Here is a 6,530-nt window from a genome sequence, read left to right as displayed (position 1 = left end):
CCAAGATGAAGGGGCTGACATCAGCTGGGGGCCTCCCTGCTGGGTGCTCCCTTGGCGGAAACTAGAAGGGCCAGAGAGCAAGGGAACACGGACCAACTAACCCTTTTATAAGGAACCTGTTTTCACATTAACAAGCCCAGTCCCATGACAGTGGTATTAACCTGGCCACGAGGGCAGTGTCCACATGATCCGGTCACCTCTCAAAGGCCCCACATCTCTGTACGGTTGCCATGGGAATTAAGCTGCCGGCACGTGAACTCCAGGGGACACACTGGAGTCACAATCCTGCCCGAGGTCCCAAGTCTACCCTCCCAGGTCACCACCCTTTGGCCAACAGCCTCTGTTTCTCCTGCTAATCTTTAGAAGAATTCCTCACTTTAATAAATGACAACTGACAACACGCTCCTGGTGCTGGAAGCTCCGTGGGCCCGCCGTAATACCAAGGCGTACACACTCAAATTTCTCTTTTCTTTCCATCACTCCCTTCCTGGCTGGATCTAGTTTTTTTGTTTTGTTTTGTTTTTTATTTTTTGACAGGCAGAGTGGACAGTGAGAGAGAGAGAGACAGAGAGAAAGGTCTTCCTTTGCCATTGGTTCATCCTCCAATGGCCGCCGCGGCCGGCACGCTGTGGACAGCGCACCGCGCTGATCCGAAGCCAGGAGCCAGGTGCTTCTCCTGGTCTCCCATGGGGTGCAGGACCCAAGCACTTGGGCCATCCTCCACTGCACTCCCGGGCCACAGCAGAGAGCTGGCCTGGAAGAGGGGCAACCGGGACAGGATCGGTGCCCCAACCGGGACTAGAACCTGGTGTGCCGGCGCCGCAAGGCGGAGGATTAGCCTGTTGAGCCACGGCGCCGGCCTGGATCTAGTTTTAAAACTTTCAAAATCGAACAAAACAGCTTCAGAAAAGCAGCTGGGCTCCCCCTCTGTGGTTCAGTGCCTAAGCAGAGAAGTCCCCATGGCAATCAGTCTTGGAGAACCACCAGCCGTGTTGAACAGCGGGAGCTCTGTGTCGGTGGGAGGCTAGTTACGATGTTCAAATCCGTCAGATGTAGGGGACTTTTTTAGCAGCTAATGAATGTCCCCTTTATCCTACACTTGATTCCCCAAATCGGATGTGCTATAATAAAATGATGAATATATGAATAATTTGCACACATTAGATTTTTCAATTGCTCTGAAATGTGTTACTATGCATTTTGAATACTTTTTTATTTAATTTCCTGATTAAGAAGATTTCAGAGGGGCTGGCGCTGTGGCGCAGCAGGTTAAAGCCCTGGCCTGAAGTGCCGGCATCCCATGGGCACTGGTTCTAGTCTCAGCTGCTCCTCTTCCAATCCAGCTCTCTGCTATGGCCTGGGAGGGCAGTAGAAGATGGCCCAAGTGCTTGGGCCCATGGCACCCACATGGGAGACCCCGAGGAGGCTCCTGGTTCCTGGCTTTGAATCAGCACAGCTACAGCCATTGCAGCCATCTGGGGAGTGAACCAGCAGATGAAAGACCTCTCTCTCTGTAACTCTGTCTTTCAAATAAATAAAATAAATCTTAAAAAAAAAAAAAAAGTTTCAGAAATAGAAAGCAACTCAGAGCCATGGTACTGATGACATGATTTTGATAGAAATGTGAGCCTACTTGAAATCTTTCATTCAATGTATTTTTTAAAGATTACTTATTTATTTATTTGAAAGGTAGAGTTACAGAGAGGCTAAGGCAGAGAGGGAGAGAGAGAGGTCTTCCATCCACTGGTTCACTCTCCAAGTGGCTACAACGGCCAGAGCTGGGCCAATCCAAAGCCCGGGAGCTTCCCCGGGGTCTCCCACGTGGGTGCAGGGGCCCCAGGACTTGGACCATCTTCTACTGCTTTTCCAGACCTTAGCAGAGAGCTGGATCAGAAGTGGAGCAGCCAGGACTTGAACCGGCGCCCATATGGGATGCCGGCACTGCAGGCAGTGGCTTTACCTGCTGCGCCACAGCGCCAGCCCCTCACTCAGTGTATTTTCCCTGTGCGTGTAACAACACACAAACGTATGCTTCCTGACTAGATGTCTTCTGCAAACTGTAACAGGCCAGAAAGCAAAAAAAAAAAACACTTTGCTTTTTCATCATTTCATTTTATTTTTAAAGCTTCATGTATTTATTTGAAAGAAGAATTGCAGAGAGGGAGATAGAGATCTTCCATCTACTAGTTCATTTCACAAATGGCTGCAATGGTTGGGGCTGGGCCAGGCCGAAGCCAGGAACCAGAAGCTTCTTCCCAGTCTCCTGTGAGTGTGGGAGGTGCCCGAGCACTTGGACCATCCTCGGCTGACTTCCCAGGGCCCTTAACAGGGAGCTGGATCGGCAGCGGAGCAGTCAGCAGCAGTAGAACCCACCTCACCACAATGCCCGCTGCTGGGCAAGCCAGCTTTGGGTATGCGATTCCCCCCCACCCCATTTTCACAGAGGACTCGTTTTATGAAGCCTCGTTTCCACGCTTAATCCAAAACTCATGCTGACCTGAGAAAGGAAAGCTCGCACCTACAGGGCTCTGGTGATGGGCGGGACCTTGTGCGCCAAGGTTGGCCTGATCCTCAGTCCATCTTTGCTTCAGCCGGGTGAGGCAGGTGCAATTATTACTCCCATCCCACAGAAGAGGAGAGTGAGAGGTTGTCACGGAGCTTGCCCAAGGCCAGCAACAAACACAAGCGGTCTTCAACAAATTTATGGAAAATGCATATATAGTGAAAAAAATGGAGCTCACAATTTTTTGCACCAAAATAAACTTATCTTTTGACTCAATTTTTCCATGAAATTTTTGAAGTCCCCTCATATGGGGCAACAAGAGTAAAAGAATTAAAGTAAAACACTGAGATCAGATTTGTATTAAAAAGAGGAGGAGGTGTTTGACGGTTCTTGCAGTATCTCAAAGGCAGGGGGAGGGCCTTTGATGTGACAGTTAACCTACAGCTTGGGCTGTCCTCATCCCATGTGGAATGCCTGGGTTCGAGCCCTGGCTCTACTTCCCATTCCAGCTTCTTGCTCACGTGCACCCTGGGAGGCAGCAGGTGATGATTCAAGGATTTGGTCCTTCACGTGGAAGACATAGATTGAATTCCAGGCTCCTACCTTTGGCCTAGCCCTACCTTGACTGTTGCATTTGGAGAGTGAACCAGTGGATGGGAAACTTCTGTCTCTCTCTTTCAAATGAATAAAATAAATAAATAGAAACATTTTAAAAGATTGAGGGGCCAGGGGCCAGCATTATGACATTATGACAGCATTGTGGACCTGTGAGGTCCACATCCTATTTGGGCACCTATTTGTGGCTGTCTGCTCCACTTCTTTTATTCTTTTTTTTTTTTTTTTTTTTTTTGACAGGCAGAGTGGATAATGAGAGAGACAGAGAGAAAGGTCTTCCTTTTTGCCGTTGGTTCACCCTCCAATGGCCGCTGCAGCATCACGCTGGCCCGAAGCCAGGAGCCAGGTGCTTCTCCTGGTCTCCCATGCGGGTGCAGGGCCCAAGGACTTGGGCCATCCTCTACTGCCTTCCCGGGCCATAGCAGAGAGCTGACCTGGAAGAAGGGCAACCGGGATAGAATCCGGCGCCCCAACCAGGACTAGAACCCGGTGTGCCGGCGCCGCAAGGTGGAGGATTAGCCTGTTAAGCCACAGCGCCGGCCTCTTTTTTTTTTTTTTTTTTAAGATTGATTTATTTATTTGAAAGGCAGAGTTACAGAGAGGCAGAGAGAGAGAGATCTTCCATCTGCTGACACACTCTCCAAATGGCCACAATGGCCAGAGCTGCACTGATTTGAAGCCAGGAGTTTCTTCTGGGTCTCCCATGTGGGTGCAGGGGCCCAAGCACTTGGGTCATCTTCTACTACATTCCCAGGCCATAGCAGAGAGCAGCCAGGACTCGAATCGACACCCATATGGGATGCTGGCACTGCAGGCAGTGTCTTTACCTGCCACACCACGGTGCCAGCCCCTGCTCCACTTCTGATCCAGCTCCCTGCTTATGCACCTGGGAAAGCAGCAGAAGATGGCCCAAGTGCTTGGACCCCTGCCACACATGTAGGACCCGGAAGAAGCTCCTGGCTTCCAGCTTCAGTCTAGCCCAGCCCTAGCTGTTGCAGCCACTTGGGTAGTGAATCAGGAGAAGGAAGATCTATCTCCCTCTCTCTCTGTAACTGTCTTTCAAATAAATAAATAAAAGCCTTGTAAAAAAAAATTGATTGGCATTGTGGCTCAGCAGGGTAAGCCATTGCTTGTGACACTGGTGAAAGGCCACCACAAAACACACCAAACACAGGAATTGAAGAGAAGGTTTATTGTCAGGTGGGGGAAACCTGACTGGCTGGAGGGAGAGGGTGGAGGGGCAGAAAGGGAGAGAGGTCAAGAGAGAACAAAAGTGCGCGTGTGTGCGAAGCAGGTCCTGTTGTAGTCTTGCAGGGGGTAGGAAGGTGGGAGCAACGAGTCCCGTTAGGGTGGGGTGCAGCTGACTCCTGTGGCTGGGTCATTTGCTCACCTGACTCCTAATAAGCCAGGCTGGGTCCTGGAGAGGCTGAACTGAGTGTATAGGCTGGTGCCTGGGCCAGAGCCCAAGATGGCGCTGTTAGGTAAGACAGCACATTTCACCAACAACTGGCATCCCATATGGACTGCTTCCAATCCAGCTTCCTGCTAATGTGCCTGGGAAGGCAGCAGATGATGAACCAAGTATTTGGGCCCTTGCTGCCCATGTTGGAAACCTGGATGGAGTTCCTGGCTTCTGGCTTCATCCTGACCCAGCTCGGGCTGTTGTGACCATTTGGAGAGTGAACCAGCACATGAACGATCTCTCTCTCTCTCTCTCTCTCTTCCAATGTATGTGTGCTTTGCTCTGCCTTTCAAATAAAACTCTTGAAAAATAGTAAATGTTAAAAAAAAAAAACCCTCCCACTCGGAAATCTCCCTCCTTAGGCGCCTGTATTTAATGCAGTGGAATCCGTCTCTGGGCATGGTTTCACACTGGCAGTCGCAAGCAGAGCGTGCCTTTCTACCTCATTGGTGGAAAATCGTTCAGCTCAACAGTTAAGGCACCTGTGTCCCACATCGAGTGCCGGCGTTCAAGTCCCTGCTCCGGCTCCCAACTCCAGCTCCCTGCTGGTGCAGACCCAGTGAGGGCTCAGGTAACAGTTCCTGCTGTTACAGATGCTGCAGGCCCAGAGAGGGGCCCAGGAGCCCAGGTCATAGACAGAGGCCAGTGGGAAAAAGGGCTGCATGGACAGAGCAGAAGTACACATCCCACAGGCAGGCCAGGCTCCGTCTTCTGCCAGGTCCGGGGCCTGAGCGCCACTCTTGTCATGTTTCCACAGCTCTGGGGGGCGCCCTTCACCACGTTTAGGGAGGCCTGTGTTGCGATAGCAGCACTAACATACATTGTGTTTCATTAGTATCTGAAGTCTCCTTCCAGGAGAATGTTTTTCACTACTGGAATGAAACAAAGGTCGATCAGAGGTCAAGATCCCTGCTGGATTCAGCAGAAACTGTTCTTGTCTTATTTGTTCTGCGTCAGGAGGTAGTTGGGGCCTGGCTGCTTAACCCTTGCTGGGAAGGGTCTGACTCTTGCTAAGAGATAGTGGTGACTTCCTTAGTGTGTGCTGCATACCAGCTCACCTGCCTAGGCCAAATATTGACCAAGCCAGCGCTCTCCCTATCCTGCCTGTCACCCACTGGGAGGCCTGGATCACATTCCCTGTGCCAGGCTTCCCCTCAGACTAGCTCTGGCTGTTGCAGGTGTTTGGGGAGTAAACCAGCAGATGGGAGTTTTCTCTCTCTCTCTCTCTCTCTCTCTCTCTCTCTCTCTCTCTCTCTCTCTTTGTCCCTCTCCCCCACCCCACCCCTGAAATAAATAAAAATATTTTTTTAAAGATTTATTTATTTGGGCTCACTAGGCTAATCTTCCGCCTTGAGGCGCCGGCACACCGGGTTCTAGTCCCGGTTGGGGCGCCAGATTCTGTCCCGGTTGCCCCTCTTCCAGGCCAGCTCTCTGCTATGGCCCGGGAAGGCAGTGGAGGATGGCCCAAGTGCTTGGGCCCTGCACCCCATGGGAGACCAGGAGAAGCACCTGGCTCCTGCCTTCAGATCAGCGTGATGCGCCAGCCACAGCGGCCATTGGAGGGTGAACGAACGGCAAAAAGGAAGACCTTTCTCTCTGTCTCTCTCTGTCTCACTATCCACTCTGCCTGTCAAAAAAAAAAAAAAAAAGAAAAAGAAAAAAAGATTTATTTATTTGGGAGCCAGCACCGTGGCTCACTTGGTTAATCCTCCGCCTGCGGCACCAGCATCCCATATGGGCACCAGGTTCTAGTCCCAGTTGCTCCTCTTCCAGTCCAGCTCTCTGCTGTGGCCCAGGAGTGCAGTGGAGAATGGCCCAAGTGCTTGGGCCCTGCACCCACATGGGAGACCAGGAAGAAGCATCTGGCTCCTGGATTCGGATCAGCTCAGCGCTGGCCGTAGCAGCCATTTGAGGGGGTGAACCAACGGAAGGAAGACCTTTCTCTCTCTC

General features: G+C 51.3%; 1 protein-coding gene across 1 annotated transcript in view; it reads right to left on the bottom strand.

Moving 5' to 3' along the window:
• The window catches only part of TNFRSF17 (TNF receptor superfamily member 17), a 46,840-nt gene that overhangs the window by 23,253 nt on the left and 17,057 nt on the right, over nucleotides 1–6,530 (bottom strand). The window lies entirely within an intron of this gene.

The sequence above is a fragment of the Lepus europaeus genome, chromosome 21, assembly GCF_033115175.1.
Source record: "Lepus europaeus isolate LE1 chromosome 21, mLepTim1.pri, whole genome shotgun sequence".
Classification (NCBI taxonomy): Eukaryota; Metazoa; Chordata; class Mammalia; order Lagomorpha; family Leporidae; genus Lepus; species Lepus europaeus.
Note: the sequence above shows the minus strand (reverse complement) of the source record. Positions and strands in the feature narration are given on the sequence as shown.